The sequence below is a fragment of the Molothrus aeneus genome, chromosome 13 (genome assembly GCF_037042795.1).
Source record: "Molothrus aeneus isolate 106 chromosome 13, BPBGC_Maene_1.0, whole genome shotgun sequence".
Classification (NCBI taxonomy): domain Eukaryota; kingdom Metazoa; phylum Chordata; class Aves; order Passeriformes; family Icteridae; genus Molothrus; species Molothrus aeneus.
The window spans coordinates 9,437,480-9,457,898 of record NC_089658.1 but is presented as its reverse complement, the minus strand read 5'-3'; the positions used below and the strand labels follow the sequence as shown (position 1 = coordinate 9,457,898).

Sequence of the window (20,419 nt, the reverse complement as noted above, 5' to 3'; positions counted from 1 at the left end):
TAATGGACTTACAAGAATGTCAGTATGTTTATATATAATTTGGCGAACCTGAGTCAAGAACCCACATCCTAACCACTACTTAACAGAATCACCAGGAATAAATGTTAAAGTAATGCATTGTATTTTATCTTGGAAGAATGAAGTTCATCAGGTATTCATTCCTCATCCTGGGAAATACACTGACATGGTTCATCTCATTCTAAAACTGTGTTTAAGGTGATTGTATGTAAGCTAACTCGTAAGAAAATCTTATTTATATTGAAAAACAATTTAATTTAGAACCACTCAGCTCAGAAGGGAAAGCTCTTAACAACAATTACTGAGAGATCTGAAGAATTCTACTCCACCTTCAAATGAAGATGAAAAAAACATTTACTTTTTCTGTTAATTTCAGCTGTTCATTTTCAGCAATATCAAACCTCTTTCTCTTGAAAAAGATCAACTCCTTGAGAAATACCTTTTCCTTAGCATTCTGTGATCTTAACCTTCTCCTTTTATTCAGGCTTTTTTTGCATAAAATTTTATTTATTCTACTGGAAGTGGGATAAAAAAAATAAAAAATGCTTGAATTTTGAAAACCAAGATATTATTCATAGCCAGACCTGCTAAAGGAAGTAGCTGCAAAAAATTAACACAGCTGACATAAGTCTCCTTAATTTCATATGCTCTGTCACCATACTTACAAACCCACAGGCTCCATTTAAACAGATACAATGCTGAGAGCAATTAACTTCCTGTTACAATATAATGGAACAAAAAATACAGAGATTTCATGAGTTTCATATAGTAAATACAATGTCCTGTTTAGAGCTCACTACCCTAGGGGTTTTTGCCTCAGTTGTGACAAAGTGCCTGAAGTGAACAGAAAGATGAGTTTCAAAATTCAGATGAAATTTTTCCCACTAAAAAAATTAAATATTTGCATATATGTAATATAATACAAGTGCACAGTGTAGATTTTCGGACTATCCATTTGTGATACAGATTACGAGCTTCAGCGCATTAAGTGAAATTTTTAGAAGTATTTTTATATTCACAATTTCAATTATTTTGTGCTAATGATGCACAACACAACCAGGCTTGGAAGGTCTCTACTACTATCAATCCAGCTCTTAACTCTTTAATCTCCAAGGGCCCAGGCCAGGTCCTACTAAATGCAGTGGAAACATTCTCCCTGACTTCCCCAGAAACCAGATCCACAAAGACCTTAAATTCAACTATTGAACTAATATTATTTTCTTCTGATTCATGCATTTTTCAGGCATAAAAATAACCCAGTTTTGTTTCTTTAATGGGTTTTTCACAGTAATCTGGGTGGCTGATGCATCTGCAATCTGACAGAACAGATATCTCTTTTTGCAGTGTATTTAAGTTCCTCCATCTATCTCAGAAAAAGTCTTACAAAGCTATTCAGAACTCAGTACACGTTCTTTCCTCTTCACAACTCATTTTCCTTTTTTTTTTGTGACAACCTAGGCAATAATTCACAGCTCACTGGGTCTCCTAAATAACCCCCTTTATATTTACATGGTAGGCATTCCCCCCATTACCCTGCGGGATTCAGCCGTATTGGCAGGCAGTCATTAGGAATTCTTAAAACCATGGAGGTTTAACATCCCCTTCTGTAGAGTCTTTGCAAACACACTGTATGGTTACAATCTCTGCAAATCTACAGAAAATCTTGACAATTTAACAATAACATAAAATGTGTCATTTGGTAATTTCTAAGTGGTTCCTTCTTTGGGTCCCATGCAGACTCACACACGAAGCCTTTCAAGCTCAGAAGCATTTCACCCAATGGAGGATTGTTATGTTTCTTTCTTTTGCTAGAAAAATGAGCAAATCACACCTGCTATTGATGAATGGAGAAAAGTCCTTTTAGAAAACACAGATGAATTAACATAAAGGTAGTAAAGCATTATGAGAAAGATGCTGAAATCTAACACTCACAGAAGTAAGATTTTCACTAGAAAGTCATTTTTTCACCAGAAAGACATGATCTAAGTACAAAAGAAGAGCCAAATTTCCAGGGTTTATGGTCTTGCTCTGACTGAGAAGCTCCCTGCAACTGACTTCCCCCACTCCTATGGAAAATCACTGGAGACACAGCTCTACAGACTTGCCACTGACATCTCCCAGCTGGTCACTCACCCCTTCCCTTCCCTAACACAGCAATAACAACACCTCCTCAAATCCTGTAGTCAGTGCCAAGTACTGTTATGGAGCTTGGAGGAATATGAAAGAAGAAACTAGAGAAGTTGATTGATATTAGCATTGCTGCTGCTTGGTTCTGGGAACCCCACTTGTTCTGAAGAAGTCTCCAAACAAACCTGGAGCAGCACATTGCCAATCACACCCCCAGCAGTTTGCATCCCCTGAGCCTTGAACTGACACAGATGTTCAGAACTGGATTTATTGACTGCATGGATAAATAGTTCAAATTAATATATCAGAAAAAATCTCAAGGAAAACTTTCATTTTGAAGGAAAAAAAAAATACAACCACCCTTTTGTTTACAATTGGACTATTCTCTTTTTACTATTATCTGAAAGTTTAATTGGGGTATTTGTTTCTTTGATGAGAAGCAGAGCCTTCATGATACAATGCCTCGTATGTGTCACACACAAAGTTATTAGATATGTGCACATTTAAGGAGCAGATTCTGGGGAATTCTTAAAATTAGAGCCATTCACACTGATCCAGAAGCCATGACAGAATATGAAAAGTATGCAGTGACAGTTAAATCTGCAATGCCTTTGCTCTTGTTAGTGAAATGAGTAAATCTTAAAAAATTAGAAAATCTTAAATATTTAAGACCAATAGGCACTTCAGTATATGTTTCCCATGCTTACAAAGTCCAAATAACATGCTCCAAATAATTTACCACTACAGTTGTAATGAGAGAAAAGGATCCAAACCCACCTTCCCAGATTATTTGGAATTTCTTTTAATCAAAGTGAGTCATTCTTACATTTTTTTCTTATGGCATTCTGTAGCTTTTGAAGACTACTCTTTCACTTTTGAAATATTTGTAGAATTCAATATCCATTTAGAATTTAAAATGCATTTGTAATGCTTTTTAAAAAGCTGATTGTTTGGTTAAAATTCAAGTAATAAAAGTAACATTCTATTGAAAGAAGGCCTAGGTGCAGAGTGGTAATTTTGGATGCTAATTGGTCGTGTGTACCAGCCAATCATGAAACACATGCTAAAAACACTCAAAAGTGTTCAGAAGTGCCTCTCTAAGTCATAAATCTTTTACAGGTAAAATTATGTGAGAGAAGGAATAGAAAAATCACATTCAACATCTGGAGTCAGATGAGTTTACTGAATTAAAATTGCAAAATTAAATTTAGATGAACTTAATTAAAAAAAGGGATCCAATTTAATATGGACATTCATCAACTTCTGCTTGAAAATCTTTCTTGCCTCAAGAAAATATAATAAACTATGAACACAAAACCCATATAAAGGCTGAAATGAAGTGTGAATGGATGGTCAAATAAAGAAAGGCAGGAAGAAGGAACACTATTTTTTTCCTCATTTAACCGACATCCATATACACGCTTTCCTTTAATTGCACAGAATATTGAACTATTTTTAAACTCCATAAGAGTTCAACAAGCGAGCTGGTCATCTGTATGCCCTGAAGGTCATTCCTCCTTCTGAGGCATATCTATGTATTTACTGATAACATGAATATGCAAGTTCCTCTTTCTCTCTCCCTCCGTGTCTTTCTAGTCCAGCAAATTTTTTCTCCTAGATCCTAAAGGACTTTATCTAACCCAGTTATAGTCCTTAAATGCCCATTACTCGAGTGGCTCTTGCTGAAGTGAATGGGAGTTTTGTCACAGGGCTGGGATTCAGATGACTTCTAATGGATTTTCATTTGCCTCAGCCAAGAGACAACAAATGTAGCTCTTTTATTTTCCTTTGCTAGGTCATTACGGTCTTGCTTTTTTCAGGGGAAAAAGATCTAGTAGATTAGTCCAGTCACTTCTGGCTTTCATGAATTCTGTCTGTCAGAACAGCATTGACTTTCAACTGAGTCACAGCACTTATAGATTTTAGTAATGGCAAATAACAATTTGAAAAGTTAAGAATAGTGTTCTTAGGATCATATTGTTTCCTTAGAAAACTGCCTTGGTAATTTGTTGTTCTCCACACTGGTTATGTGATCAAGAAACATGATATGAATGCTGTATTCTTTTATTTCTAATAAAGAACATTGCTAGAACAGTATGCACTGAGGGAGATATTGTCCTTTATTAGAATCACATTCCCACATTATAAAAGTCACCCAGCAATAATGAAATGTAATCTGTCTTGAGGATTCATGATAACACAGCATTATGCTCATTTTTTATATGAATAGAGCATGACTGAATAGGAATACTATTGTTGTTGAATTCATCCTTAAACTGAAGCGGTGATTTTATTGAAGTATTTGGTTAATGATAATGCTAGAGGAATGTTTCCATGTCAGAAAAGTTCTTGCTTTTGCAGAGTAATCTAATTTAAAAAAATATATACTTCAATAGCCTGTAACTGTAAGGACTTGGAGGTTGCTGGTACTTGACATCTGTATTACAGTGACCTAAAAGCAGCACAAGCACAACTGGCCAAGCTGAGGCCAAGGCCTGGCCAGGCCCTGCCTCCAGCAGTGGCCCTGAGTGGCTGCTGTGTGCAGGAGTGTCACATGGAGTGGGGTGACTTCCCACGCCTCCTACCTTGCCAGGGCCCAAAACACTCCACGAGGTATATGGATAACAGGGAGAGTCATTTTGACCAACAATATAATCACAAAAAAATATCATCTAAAATTAGGCATTTCTTCCTGAAAAAGTTGAGCACTTAGGCACCAACAGGAGTTCCAGTTAAAGAGTTATTCCACTCTACCCAGCTACTGTAGAAGGTCTATTCCAAATGACACAAAAGTACAGCAGGATGCAGCTACCCTCTCTTCCCTTTCTCTTACAAAACCTGGCAAACCATCTCTGCAGCAGGATTTCTGTGCTTCAAGATGCAGATAGATTATGTCTCCCAACAAATTTCTCCACAGCAGTATTTGAAAATCTGACTCAAGGTTTGATGAATCAGACTAATTACAACAGAGTGTGCATTAGAAGAGAAAAATAATTTTTACTTTACAACTTATTGCTTTGTTTTCAGCAAGAAGAAGCTACTGTATTTCCTTTTTGTGCATTTTACTTTCTCTTTGGAATCTGCCCAATGGTTACATTCTCCGAAATACAATGTCAAACCTTCTGAGAGCAGTTACATTAGTAGAGAGGACAATAAAAAAGCCCTTTTGATTTTAGTCTGAAGAAAATTGCTCAGAACTTGTGTTCTGAGCTCCTGAGCTCAATCTCTCACAGATCAATATATGTTCTTATTATCTCTCTATTGTTGTATTGGTCAAGGGGAAGTGCTTCATTTTTCACACAGATTCAATTGTAATATAACCTGACAGACACCAGTAATATTCTAACATGGAATAGAATATTCCATAAGAATAAAATTCTAACATGAAATTCTAAGGCATCTTTAGAACTTACCACTGAGACCGAATGTGAAGATCCTTAAATTGCTGGCATCAGTGTTCCTGTAAACTCTGGCACAGCTTCAGATGGGTTATCCTGCCAAAAGTCAGAGGAAAATATTCATCAGACAGATGATTATTTTTAATCCCACTTAGCCAGTACCCATGAAAGCCTTATTTTATAAATGCCTACTGCAGGTTTAATGATAAGACCACTACAATAGCTCTGAATGCAACACACCTGCACATTGGCTTTTCAATGTGAACCTAAATACTGATTCTCAGAGGGTACTTTCTGTAGAAAAACTGTCCTTTCATGAAAGCAATCCAACATATTTTACCTGAAAAAAAATCACACTGTATTGCAGTATTAGTTTTAATAAACCTCAATAGAAGGACGCCTCCTGGAAAAAAGCAAACAAACAAAAATGCACAAAATTGGCCAACCCTAAATTAACGAAGCATACAACTCATATGCAGTTCATTTTCCTTTCAGATCAAAGGGGTTTTGAAGTTCAAATAGATTTGCCTCCTAATAGTTTTAGTACAGGACTATCTCTCTTAACATCTGAAAAATAACATTCAGAGTTGGCATTTAACAGCTTATTTGTATTGCAGCACTTCAGGAACAAGAAACTTGTAATTTCTACCATATGTGGAAGGTTTCTTTAATTAAAGTATTTCTGTTTCTCCCCGTCTATTTTTTTGTCAAAAAACTCCAGCAAAAGGATTATTTTAAAAATACATGTGTAACATAATTATTTTTGCATAAATTTGCATATGTTACTGTAAATACAGATATGTACATGTATACATTTGTTTCATTAATGTTTGTATGGTTTTTAATGACTTCTGTTTAGGAGAACATGAAAACTATCCTGAAGTGAGAGCAAAGAAGACATGGGATTGATAACAAGAAATAGGCAGGTGGTGCAATGTTCTTGGGTCAGCCCAGTTTTATGATCTTGTAACACTCAAATCCAATTTGTCTCTACAATGACAGAGCAAATTCAAAACAATAAAAAAACTGTAAGGAGCCAACATCACGCCCTAGATGAATACAGAGGATCTCCACATCTCTCCTTTCCTCTTTGACTCAAGCTCCCAATGAAAACATTACCATTTTCACTATGTAACAACAAATTCCTTAGAGTGAGCTTTTCAAAGACATGTAGGGAACTGGGTGTCTAATTCCCCCAGGCAGTTTTGAAAAGTGTATAAATATACTATATAGCTCCTTATACATCAAACAATATCCCAGTGCACTTCACATTAATCTTTAATCTAGACACTTTAATCTTCAAATCTTCATATAATAATCTTCAATGAAAGATTCTTTCAGGGAGTTTACAGTATATTTAACACAATTTAAAAGCTACAAGTGCATTGCCCTAACTTTTAATATCCAGAAAATATTTTATAAATTAGATCGACCACAACCTGGCCAAGGTTTCTGTATTTTTAATATCTTTGGAGGGAGATTACAACAAAAGGGTGCTGGAGGGAATGACTTAACTGGTTAAGCACCCCAGAACCATAGCTGCTGATCCCAGAGTTTATTCAGCATTTCACTTCTTTCAAGGTAAGGACTTGCATCTCTTCATACGTATGAAAACTGCACACGTTACATGCATATTACTCTGTTTTGGCAGCTCTCTGTATGCACATCTGGACATGGACATAGTTTCCATATCTGTATTTTTGCCAAAAATATTAACTGTTAGAATAGTGTGCCAGGCCCTTCTGCAGGGATGTAGCCATGACTTCAACTGCTCCTGGCCTTTACTGCTCCCTCCACAGTACCTCTGAGCTCTACCCATGGAGCAGGACTCCACAGCATCAGCCCTTGCTAAATGCACAGTGGAAACACTCCTCAGAATTTGTACAGTGAACTGAGGACAAAAGGCAATAGGTCAGTATGAAGTAAGAGGGTAAAAAAAAGAAAACAATAGCCATTATGACAGGCAGGACTTTCTTCAGGGAACCTGGTAAAGGCACATTTTGAGGAGAAATTTGAAGAACCAGCTTTGCAGAAGCATCTGAAGTGTTCCAGAGAAAGCACAAAGGTGCTGCCTTGAAAACAAGATTTGAGGAGGAAATCGACACCGAGTGGAGAAAGGACAAATGAGCTGCTGAAAAAAGGGAGAGTCACCTGAGAATAATGGTCAGTAAACAATACAGCCAAAAAAAGAGAAGAAACTAAGAAAATGACTTTTCTAACATCATTATTTGAGTTGTGTAAGGTAATCTTTGGCTTCCCTGTAACCTCCACAACTGGAGATGTGAGAAGGCAAATTCACCAAGGAGCACATGGAGGAGAGAGGAGTGCTATGGAAGCCAAAAGAGGAGAGCATTGCAGGATGGTTATTGAAGTTAAAACAGCTGATTGATTCACAGGGTCAGAGGTGGAGTATCCACTCTGATTAGACTGGAGAAAGTTACTACAGACTCGTTTGAGCACTTCCCATTGACTACAAAGAGTGGGAATTAGATGGAAATGACTGAAGCATCCTCCATGCATTCGGGGATGAGGGCCTCTCAGAAGAACAGGTTGGGTAAACACTGGGATATTTTGAATAAGGGAAAGGCTAAGGCAAGCTCGAACATTTGTAACAAAAGGGAAAGAAGAGAGTGACAGATTGAAGGATAAAAGGGATCAGACGGGGAAAAGCATAAAGAGGGTGAGCAGAGGACAGCAGTCAGAAAACTCTATAACTTGTGACAGGCCAGAGGACTGTTTCAGAAACAGAGCAGCCAGTGAAGGGAGCAGTTATGAAGATCATTTGTTTATCAGTTCTCACAGGGAAAAAAATTGTCAAGATCCTTCTCAGAAGAAGAAATTGTAGTGGGAGAAGAGGCTTTGAAGAATGACTCAAAGGTGCTGAAGAGGAGATTAGGGCTGTGGTGAAGATTTCAATTACAGTGGGTAGGCAACTGAAAGAACTGAGAAAAAAGAGTATCTCTGCCATGGAGGGAGCTGGCTTGGTCACAAAGTTTCTCTGCTGGAAATATCTATAGGAAATATCTATAAGAACAGTGGTTTCGGTGGCTTTGAGAGATTCAAAGAGAGGAGGCAGAAGTTGAACTCAATTAGTTCAAGAACATCACTTGCATTTGGGCAAGGAGACTAAGGGAGGAGAGAATAAGTTGCTGGTCATGTTCCACCCTTACTAGACCAAGTAGTAAGTGGGTCTTTATTTAAAACTCTCATGTGTCTGTCACAGTTGAATAGAACTTGATAAGAACTTGACAAGTGGATGAATTTAATATACCATGAAGATCCAGTACTTCAAAAATGACTTCAAAAAGGTCTCTGAACACCTGGTTTATATTCAGACATGACAACTAAACTGGCTGAAAGATACAGGCATATTTGTTCCACTATGCTTTTTTATCTCAGAAAAATACCATGATTTGTACTTGGAGGAAAAAATGAAATATTTAATATTCATGGGACATATTTCAGTGTGAGGACATGAAGAGTTGGTGATCTGGGTTCAAATTTCCATTCTTTTCATGGTCAAACCCATTCTAAGCTAGAAAGATGCGTATCACATTTCTGGCAATGCAGATGGTTTTCAGCACAGTTTTGAGCAGAGGCAGCAGTGAGCCCCTCAAAATATTGTCAGACAAATGGCTGGTACAATGTCTGAGAAAGCTAAAGCTATGATTTCTATGAAGCAAATTTATAGTCCTGGGAAGCAAAGAGAACCTGGGGATAATAGTGGTACTAATGGTCCAGAAAGCTTAGTGAAAGTAAACTACATTGAGAATAGATTTTTTTAAATGAAGATATTTTCATATTAAGGATTCAGATGAAATTTTACACTGTTTTGGCAAAGTCAGGAGTTGACACTAAGGGAGTGACAATGAGAAAATAGGTCAAAAAATTTAAGTAAAAAAGCTTTAAGAAAGACATCCTCAAGTGACACCCAAATGCATGTTTAGAGGGAAGCAATCAGCTGAGAGGACATAATTGATGATTCCCTAAAAATGAAATTCGTATTGTAAATCAGAAGGATCTGTGATGGTAGTCATGACTCCAGCTTGCTGACAGAGTGTCACAGATAGTGTCCAGTACAACAAAGAGAAAGACCTTAGCAAGAGGAACATTATTCTCAAGCAAACATTGACACTTTCAGAACTTTAGAGACAAGAAAGAGAAACTAATGCTTGAACTGGTACTGCCCTAAAAATTCTGTAGGAACCCAATATTTAATTTTACCCTTTAACTTGACTGAATAGATTATCATAAAATACTCATTAATTTACACATCATTAGTCTGTGCAAACTATTTTCATGACACAACAGAAGAAATCCAGTAGCACCAAATATAACAATTTAGAATGAGATTTTTCACCATTTTTCCTCTCCTTTGTGAACCTACTCTTTATCTCTTTCCATGTAAACACATTGAATTGAACATAATTTTCCAAAATGGTAATAATAATTTTTTAATTCTTTAGGTGTATATGCATACATCAAAAAGCTGCATCTATCCACCTTGAAATGATGTTCATGCTTCACTAAGAAGAAATGTAGCTCAGTGCAGCAACATCTCCCAGTGCATCTAACAGTAGAGTGAAACACTGGAAAATCACTACTGGTGTTATTGCCTCAAAATAATGTTAATCCAATATCAAATTGGTTACGTAACTCAGCTGTCACAAGGTTTCATACAACATAGAAAAGCTGCATTTTAATGTTTTATGAGGGAAGGAGAGGAGGTGTGAGGCAATGTGAGTTCTGTTTAACACTAAACTGCTTTAATGCTGTGAAATATATGGAAGCAAGGTTAATATAAAACCTGAAGTAATATAAAAATAGGTTCAGACTTTAACAGAAATACATATTGTATATAAAGCTCCACTGAGCCCAGGTGGATAAGTGAACATTTTTAATGCACATTAGCTGGAGAAACGAAAAAGTAGAAGCAGATAATAAGTATTACTGAACTAGTATTCTGAGGGTCTGGAAGAGAGATAGAAAACCACTGTCATGGAAACATTTTATAGATCAGTTTTCCCTCCCACCCAAAGAGTACTGAGTGCCTCATTTCCCTGTAGTTGCTGGCTGTGGTTACCATTGCCCAAGGAAAAGGGAGTGGCTTTCAGAGACAGACTTTAAGCAAGAATAGCTGGACTCCCCCATAAAGACAGAACATGGGTGAGGGGTTTCACACAACAGCTCTTTTCTGCCTCAGCACTCCTACACCCTGCAGGAGAGAAGCTCAGGACCACAGAACAGAGGAATGTGCAGGTCTGCCTCGGTCCTGCAAGGATAGTTCTTTCTCCTTGGGCATGCCTTTATTAGGCTGGAGTTATTCATGATCCCCAACAAAGTGTAGGAATCCTGGTCTGAATATGCATTATAGCAAAATGTGCCCCACAGAATTCTTAAAAACCATTTAGTTATAAGCATATCTATCTCATCTCCATAAAGACTTGTGTTTATTCTAAACATAAGTCTTTATTCTTATATACTAAATGTTTATTCATTGCCACATGAATTGATTCCTGCATTTGGTCCATCTACTACTGATGCATATGGTAAACGCCCATGTTCTCTGTTATATTGTCTCAGTCAGCACCAAGCAGCTGATACCCCAGGTCGGGCACACCTGGACCTCCTGGAAGCTGTATTCTCTTCCAGTCAAATATTAGTAATCTTTTCCAAAATGTAACTGTAACTGTCCCCAGTTCTACAAAAATTGTCCCTTTCTACCATAACATAGCTCGTTTCACTGCTATTGCTACCTAGCCTCTGTTCCAAAAGGATGCAAACTTCACACCTTCTCACCACCAAATGTATGAATTTAATGTGACTCCCAGGCCAATCACTAAGAATGATGGAAATACACTAAAATATCAAGGCAGAGAAACCTCTTTACAAAGAAAAATTCCTGAGAAGGTACATTTTATCAAAAAGCACAAACCCTCCAAAATAATGACATGACAGATTAATGAATGACAATTACTTATTTTGTAACAGTGATATGCTACAATTTATCATTTAAAATAATAGCTAATCAAAAAGCTTTTCTTTTATTACGTCTGATTTAAGATATCTTTACCTTATGGCAATATCATACTCTCAAATGTCTGAGACTAATAGACAATAACATCACTCCCATATTTGAAGACCATGCCTTAAGCACAATAATATATTAAAGTCTGAATGCTCATGAGGATATGTGAAAAGCAATGCTTGTATTTCATTAGCTGCACCCCAACCAACTTAACTGCATGTATAGAACATACTCATTTAAATGCAATTGCATGTGTGACATAGCTTTGGAAACTCTGGCTCAAATTAATAATAATTTTTTGTACTTTCATTTTTCTTGCCACTGAATTACAAATTAGTAGCAAGTCTTGCCACTTGATTTGCCAATTTACAAAGGGCAATCTTGCCCTTTGATTTTATAGTTTAATAGCAGCAGGTTTTGCTGTTAACAGGATCTGAAATAGGTACTCAGGCAAAGATTCAGCATCTCCTAAACCCCATTTTGTGAACTAGAATACTTCTAAACCAAAACTATTTCTCCCTCTTTACAAGGCAGTCAGATCATATAACCACCTGTTGATAATCACATTGAATTATAACTAGAACTTATTAGGTTAACAGTTAGAGAAAAAACACCCACCATCAAAGCAGCAAATTTAAACTTATTTTTATCTAGTGATTTGCTACAGAAGGACACACTGCCTGCTACACCGCTAGCTGTTGCAGACCTGCCTGTAGCTCATATTTCAGCCTTTTGCTTTTTTAAGACCTTTGCCCAAAGCAGTGAAGCCAATGGAGAGGGGTATTTGCTCCAAGAAGGATATGGCCACGTCTCCATGTACCTTCCACAGCAACACTCAGTCCCACACCCTCAGCACAGCAGTTCTTCGCTATAGAGCCAATTATTTCTCCAAATCTATCTTTCCAAACCTGGCTCTAGACATAAAGACTTGTGCTTTGGGCACAAAGACACACTGGTGTAACTATTTAACACATCACTTTCATTCTTAATAAAATTAAAACTGTACAGCTTGAAACAGTATGTCAACAAACACTTATTTTTCATCTTACATCTGCATATATAGTTACTTCAAAGGCATATTTAGGTACTTTGTCCATTTCGGAGGATTCCCTTTGAAAATGCATTTGAATGAACATTACTCTTTCCTACATAGATTTGGCTAAACATTTTTGTTACAGCAATTTTGTTTAGCATGGTAATGCAATCAGTATCCCAGGAGGCTCATCCTTCAGAAGATGCCTGCCTGCAGCTCTACCTGCAAAGTTATATTGTGGCAGTCTTCACAGATAACAAAATACAGAAACTGTAATGCATAAAGCAGCACAATTGTCTGTCAGAGGCTGTCTAGAAAAACCCAAGCAAAAATCCCCCCTCCCAGTTTTCAACAGAAATATTCATGCTATGACAGTGCTTCATTTCAGGAACCAGTGGGCATAAGCTGTATTGCTCATTCACTTAAAACAAATAGTGAGGAGACTCCATGAACAATTTCTATTTCCTGGACAAAGCAGAGATCATTACTGCTTTTCAGAGGAAAGGTGAAACAGCGGTGATCAAGCTGTGAACTGAATAAATAGAAAGACTATGAAGTGATTTACTATTCTTACTGCGGCCAGCTAGCAACGAAGTCAATCTCTTTTGCTGAGACAGTGATTAGTGAGTGCAGTTGACCTGTGATATCCACTGCTTTTAATCCAATGGTTTGCACATTATGTTAAAGGCTGAACTCACAGAACAATATTAATTCCTTTTAAAACCATTCCATTTTTTTTTCAAAGATCTTATTTTCGCAAAGTGCTTAAGTAAAGGACTATCTATAATTAAATAATAACTGAAAAAAATTACCAGCAAAATCATAATATAGGTCATATTTGCATGTGTTTACATACATATGCCACTGATAAAGAACCATGAGTCTAAATTAGAGTCTAGCTAAAGTGGACTTGTAAAAGGCTTTTATTCTTTTTTTTTTCATATCTTTGAAATAATTTGGAAGATAAGCACCTATTCTTTTAAATAGCCAGGCATTTATTTCCATTTTGCAGCTATCACATGAAGCTCTTTTATGTTCTTTTTACAGTCCAGCTCTTCTATTTAAAGATAACTGACAGGTTTCAGAGGAAGTGGGAATCTAGAGGCTTCACATTTACTATCACATCAGTTCAGTTCTGGGACTGATTATCATCATTATGTTACACCTTGTAGTGCCCCACATGTGACAGGTGCCTTCTGAGCACCATTAAAGGGTTCATCTCTTAAATTAACTGTGTCAGACAAAAATAACAGCAGATAGATACTGGAAAGGCAGGAGGAAAATGGACACGTGCCATCATCAGATAGCAGTGGATATTTCCCCCAGTAAGAAAACTTTAATGGTAGTGATATTGTATTTTTTCATGTATAGTTTCTAGAATATTTTTCCCCATGTAGAAATATGAAGATGTATTTACACTGCCAAATAAAACCACAACAGGTTTTGAGTAAGAATCAAGTGTCCTTAATAATCCCTTTATCAAAATAAACTCTTGGAGGAGTCTGGAATAGCTCACAATTTCCTGCTCATAGCACACCTTGGCTCTTCAGCATTTTTGCACACGAATGAAGGCACAGCATTGTGGTTCAAACTCTTTCAGGAGAAGCTCATGCCAAAAACAAGACCCCAAAACTTCAACACACAGAGTTAACCTGTCAGCCTAATCATCCCAGTATGAAGATGTTACACTGAAATCATTAATAAAATTTTCAGTCTCTTAAATCTTTATTCACAGCAGGCAGTCAAATATAATTTTTAGTTCAAAAATTTCAAACATGTTTGTACATTGTTGTGGCTTCAAGAGTGCTGAAAGCTATTTACTTATGTAAATCTTGAGATTTGCTACACAAAGAAACAGATGCATGTGACATTTGCAAGGCAGTGAAAATGAAGTGTCATATATTGGATTAGGAAACAAAGCTAGGGGGGGAAAAAAAGGTGTGCCCTATTTCACCCAGCCTTCATCTCTGAAGGGCTGAAGGATGAACTGAAAAGGAAATCTTGGCAACTACTGCAAATCATAAAGTGAGAGCAGCAGTATGGTTTTGGACAAACCTCACAACTATATTTGTCATAAGAGTACTTTCTGCACAGGGGCACTCTCACATAGAGTAAAGAATTAGATTTTTTTTTTCCCCTTTAAGAAATCAATGAATTGTTAAGAAACCCTAACTTATCAAGAATCACAAAAGAAAACAAGAGAAATGTTTTGAGGACTGGAGAGGTTTTTAGGCCTTCACTATTCCAAGAGCTTTATCTGTTAACTATATGCAAAAGAAGATTGGTGACCAAAACTGAGAAAATACTTGTTATGAAGAGGTGCTTTAATACCAAGAAGAAAAGGATAATAAGATCTAGTTGCTAGAAGCTGAAACAAAGCAAATTGAGAGTTACAAATACAACTCCCTTTTTCTTAAATTCACCATTAGAAACTCTAAGGAGGAGCAGTGCATTCAGTAATAAATTGGATTGGCTATGGCTTAGCAACTTGTTCTAGTTAGAGAAACCTATTAAAACTCATGTTGCTGTAACCAAGTGAAGGCTATGATTTATGATATACAAGGAGATCTGATCCAGCTTTTAATGAAACTGGTACAAGCTGTAGGCTATGGATGCCATGGGTCTGAGGATTTTGCCTTTTCTACATGACAAGTGCACATGAACCTGTTAACGCTGGAAGTGGTATTGCCTGGTACATTTTCCACATACATTTAATAAAACATCTGTGCAGGAAATGCTTCCCAAAGGACACACTCAGAACCTGTTTCAGGGGGCATCAGCTCTTACTCAGGCTTTGACCATTAATATATATGATTCCATTATCCTTTCTCATTAAGTAGTACTAGAAGCTCTCTTTGCTAATGCAAATAATACATGGCAGAGGGGACAACCCTATCAGGTCCTTTTGGGAGGACAGAAACTCTTTCCTGATTAGATTAAGTATCCTTTAAGAGACATTAGTAATCTTATTCAACCATTTCAAATGGAAGAACAGGAAAAGGCTTGCATTGCCAAAATAAAAGGTACTTCTAGCATCTAACAACTTCTAACACCACGTATCTTACTATTCACTTCTTTTTTGAAAATTAACAGTATTTTAAAAGAGTAACATATTCAAAGGTAGGTGATAATATTTTCTGAAATTAATTTCACTAAAATATGTAAAGACATAACAAATCAAATTTTTTTATAATACTCAAAGTTCTATACTCAAAATTTTAATGAAGTTTCTCTAACAAGAAAACAAATTAGGACATTTGAGATGCTTGTCTGAATGGCACATGTGAGTATTTCTGCAAGATTTCTCTCTAACCCTTACAATTTTTCCATGCAAATCAACAGGAAGCACAGGCAGACTAGGCATTCACCCCTTACATAGATCAAAATTAATATTTAATATCTACAACACAGAAGCTCTAATACTGATGTGAAATTGGGGCCTAATTGAGGAAGATCTGCTGATCTAACTAGCTGTCCTATCCCTAGGGAGTTGTTAGAAGCCTGTAAGTGACAACATTGTAATAATCTTCAAAATATTTATTAATTAGCTATGGGGATACATTATTGAGTCATCAGGAAGCTGTATTTCATGTAAATATTAACAACAACAGCAACACTATTAACTATTTTCTGAGGCAATAGCCATGCCCATAGGTTGCTACTTTCATTCCTCCATCTCTAACCATGTCACTTCCCTAGAAAAACTGTGTGGTCTGAAAAAAATCAAAGAAGTTTGGCATCATCTGTGAATTTGTTATTCCTCCAGGGTTAAGCTCAGCTTTGTGAAGAAAAGTCTCAAATTCCACTTGGTGTTGCACAAGGGTGAATTTCATCCTTGTGATTAAAGTCACCTCTGAGTTTCTGCAACAAGGTATTGACTGGAGGGTGACCAACGCACTCAGCTGGACCAAGAAGGGAAAAGGTTTGGAGGAAACAATTATGACATCTCACAAGCCTCCCTCAGCACCAATGCACAAAGATATGTTGTTAGTGCATCTAAGTATGGCTTGTCAGATGCAAAAGCTTTTGCTTTTATCTCTGGGAGTCCCTGACTCCATTTCAAACCACCAGACAAAGGTGAGCTCTGCCTTTAACACTTGTGTGATGGTTCTGTTCCCACACACTCTGTGCTTTGAGCTCTCAGAGCAGCCCCAGCCCCAAACACAGCAATTCCCCCACGCCTGTGACAGATCCCTGCTCTGTGCTCACTGCTCCAGCCTGGGGACAGCCCCTGTGTGCCCCCTCAGCCCAGGCTGCTCTGCAGCATAAGGCCTTCTCAGCTGCACTCATTCTTCATTTGTGCTGCTTTGAATGAAGTCATAAACCCCAAACACTCTCTGTGCTGTGAGCAGAAACCACGGATGTGTTTTGACGCAACATCAAAATGTTTTAGAGCCCTGTGTCAAGGTAGCTGTGGTGAGTGACCCAGCTGGCCACCAGTCACCCAATGCCACCCCCTCACTCCTCCCTCAGCAGGGCAGGGGGGAAATGAGACTGATAAGCTCATGGTGTGAGGTAAAGCCAGGGAGATCACTCACCAACTGCCATCAAAGGCACAGCAGAGTTGACACAGGGAAAATTACTTTATTGCTAATTAGAAGGGTTTGACGGTGAGAAACAAAGACTAAAACACCATTCTCACACCTGTTTCTCTCTGTTGGGTGCTGACAGGGCTGTTCCTCACACTTTTTCCCCTCACACCCATTGCCTGTGGGGCTCTGTTTCCTCTTCCACACATTCCTCAGAGGCTGCAGCAGCTTCTCTGAGGGGCTGGGCCGTGCCCCGTGGCAGGAACCGGGGCAGCCCCGCACTCCCCTCACGGGGTCCCTGCACCCCACTCTGCCCCTCAGCCCCTGCAGGGGCAAAATAACAATTCCTGCAGTGACCCAAACCAAGGCAGACCTGTGCCTCAGCTAACACAGATCCTGCTGCACAAGAACCACCTCCTCAGACCACTGTATTCTTTTCCCTGCTGAAAAAAAGGCTTTACCATGACAAGCCCTCAAGCTACATCCATGCAGTCGATACCTCCTGCAGAAATTACAAGTTATTATACATAAACTGGGCCCTAATTCTGGAGTAAGTGTTCACACACATATTCTAGCGTTGTTATTTTGAAATATATAAAGGTAAAAAGGAGTACCTCTCCACCAAACCTAACAACAGCTTTAGAGTTTCGCCATCTCTCAAGCCCTTGCAGGTGAGACAGCCCTGCCATGCTGGAAGCACTGAGGTGAACAAGCTCCTCGTGAGTGATGCAGCTGCCTCTTGTTCTGCACACTATGGTTCTGTCAGCAAATACAGAAACCGCACCCATTTAAAGAAGGAAAAAAATGTAGAGCTACATTATAGTACTCTCCATCTTTTTTTATTTTTGGTCAATGATAGCTGTCAAAACCAGTTCACTCGTAAGTACAACAGGAAGCTTGCTGCTCTTGGTGTACTGGATGTCCCCAAAAGAGCTGTGACAGTCATGAGACAGGGAGGATGCACAATTCTGTGGAAGCATCACCAGTTCCTGGGTCAGTATATGAACTTGTTGGCACAGGACTTGTACCCCTGGCACCAGAGGCACAGCTAAGCCAGAAGAGCAGCCTGAAATCAGGTTTTTGAGGAGGAAATATATTTATATTTATCTGATTTCTGCAGGATAACATGAGGAATATGATTATGGTGATAAATTAACTTTGTAAGAGTCTTTGCTATCTAGAATTTGTGCCAGCACTGCTTTCTGCTTCAGAGCAGGAACTACAGCAACAGTTCTTAATACTGCAGCACACATTTGCAGGAATTATTTAGGATGGAGACATGGGAGTACAATCAGAGGATGAGAAAAGGAATCATGCCTTGGAGAATGAACGTAAGGGTCTGACTCTGAAAATCATCTGTTCTTCCCTCCTCTAATGGAGATTTCTGAGCTGTACTTATGCACAGTTTGCTAGACCAGATGCAGGTTTTTTATTATAAGCCTGTGCTGGTACCTTTGACTCCTGAGAAACCAGTGGTGGAGTTGTAATAGTTTGTCTGATGCCTCCTAGGTAGCAGAGAGATGTGCTTGTCAGGGATACATGAGGGTTTCTCCCAAGAACCAGAGATATATATAGCATCTGCTTTGAATTTGTACAGATGTTTTGAAAGGACAAGGCTTGTGGCCTTGATAATACTTTCACTGATCTAATGAGATTTATGAAGGGAAAAATGATGCTTTATATTAAATATATGAAATTAATGGTGATTAAGAGAGAGAAGTTCCATGGTAGAGCAGTGAACCTTTTGGAGTCCTGACACAGGCAGTAAAAAGCCTGGACAAGGAGAAAGGTGAGAGCTGCCAACACACAGGAGGCATCTTTGGTTTCCCACATTTCCTGCATGATTCCCCTCAGAGATATTGCTGGCAACTACACAAGAGAAAAAACCATCTGAAATATGACCTAGTAGAGGTACAGGAATATAAAAACTGCTTGAAGCAGCAACATGGTGCTAAACTGATGTCTCATAAGTCTTTATTTTCAATGTTTGCTAATACATTAGCTTCATAATAAATATCCAAATCCTATGCCGTCTTTGCCAATGAAAGCATTGACCTTTTATGATAATTTTGTGTTGTTTCTAATAATATTTACTAGCCAATTTGAAAACCTTTCAGTCATCAGTACAAATTAACAAAACTCTTATGTGGGCATTAGGGTTTGAAATTTGTAATTAGCTCTTACCTAGCTTCAGCTTGAAATAAATTCTGACATTAATGTAAATAAAAATCATCATCTGCTCTGTATTAGCAGAAAAATCAGTTTTCTAGAAATAAATGTGGACTACAAAAGGTTTTGAGTATTTCCTCTTCCTACAAACTTCAAAACCAATCTTTTATCACAAAATTCTAAGTATAATCAGAAAATAATTATATTCTAGCTGAGTTGTAAATTAAATCAGAATTGCTAAACACGAGTTCTTATCTCAGACTGGATCATTACTGTACTAAAGAATATTAAGATGCAGAGGCCCCCTCCTGAGCTGAGCATTGTCATGCAGGACCCTATGTGTTCTGCCAGTTACAAAAGGAAATATGGACATTTTGTTGGATGCAAGAACTTGGTGATCTTCTCAATAAAAGCCTCCACATGCAACAGCTTTTTCAAGTCATCAGAAAAATGGGTGAGCTCACATTAACCTGTGAATGATTCACAAATGTCCAATATTTTCTGCACCACCACTCCATCTCCTCCTCTCCTCACCCCACAAAACCCCAACCAGCCACAAAGCCCCACCTGTTTCTGGAGTCAGTATTTAATTTTTTTTTGTGGTATCAAAATTACAATTTGCTTTTCCATCTCCCAGGGACAGCACTGTTATTGTTTTGGTGTACCTGCTGCTCAGTTGTTTATTTCTTTAGGTATTTCCCAAATTCTCCTGTTTATTGAGCAGCCTTTACACTCCCTCATGCTCTGAGGTACAACACTGCAGAGGGCTATGCATTCCTCACGACACCATTCTCTCCATCCATCTTTCCTCACAAAATACAAGCTCCCAAGGAGAAGGAAAAAAACAAACTAAACCAAACCCTCCTGCCCTACCCATCCCAGACGTTTTCCCAGTGTCTCTGTAAATACAATTTCCCAGGCTCTTAGCCCATATTTTCATTTTATTTTGTGGGTTAAGCATGAAATCATTGAGCTCAATGGGATGGAGAGTATCTCTGCCACTTTGCCAGAAAAACTAGAATGCAGTCAGAGATTCCTTTTTGTTTCCAAACCTTTTAGTGCAAATGCCCTGAAAAATTTAATTTGTAGTTAAAAAAAAAAAAAACCCAAAACAAAA

General features: G+C 38.0%; 1 protein-coding gene across 8 annotated transcripts in view; it reads right to left on the bottom strand.

The window, feature by feature from the left end:
• The window catches only part of SEMA6D (semaphorin 6D), a 225,955-nt gene that overhangs the window by 124,215 nt on the left and 81,321 nt on the right, over positions 1–20,419 (bottom strand). For all 8 annotated transcript variants that reach the window (XM_066559186.1, XM_066559187.1, XM_066559185.1 and 5 more), the window contains exon 2: positions 5,559–5,639. The gene's annotated coding sequence lies outside the window, so the exon portion shown is untranslated. The remainder of the gene's footprint in view (positions 1–5,558; positions 5,640–20,419) is intronic.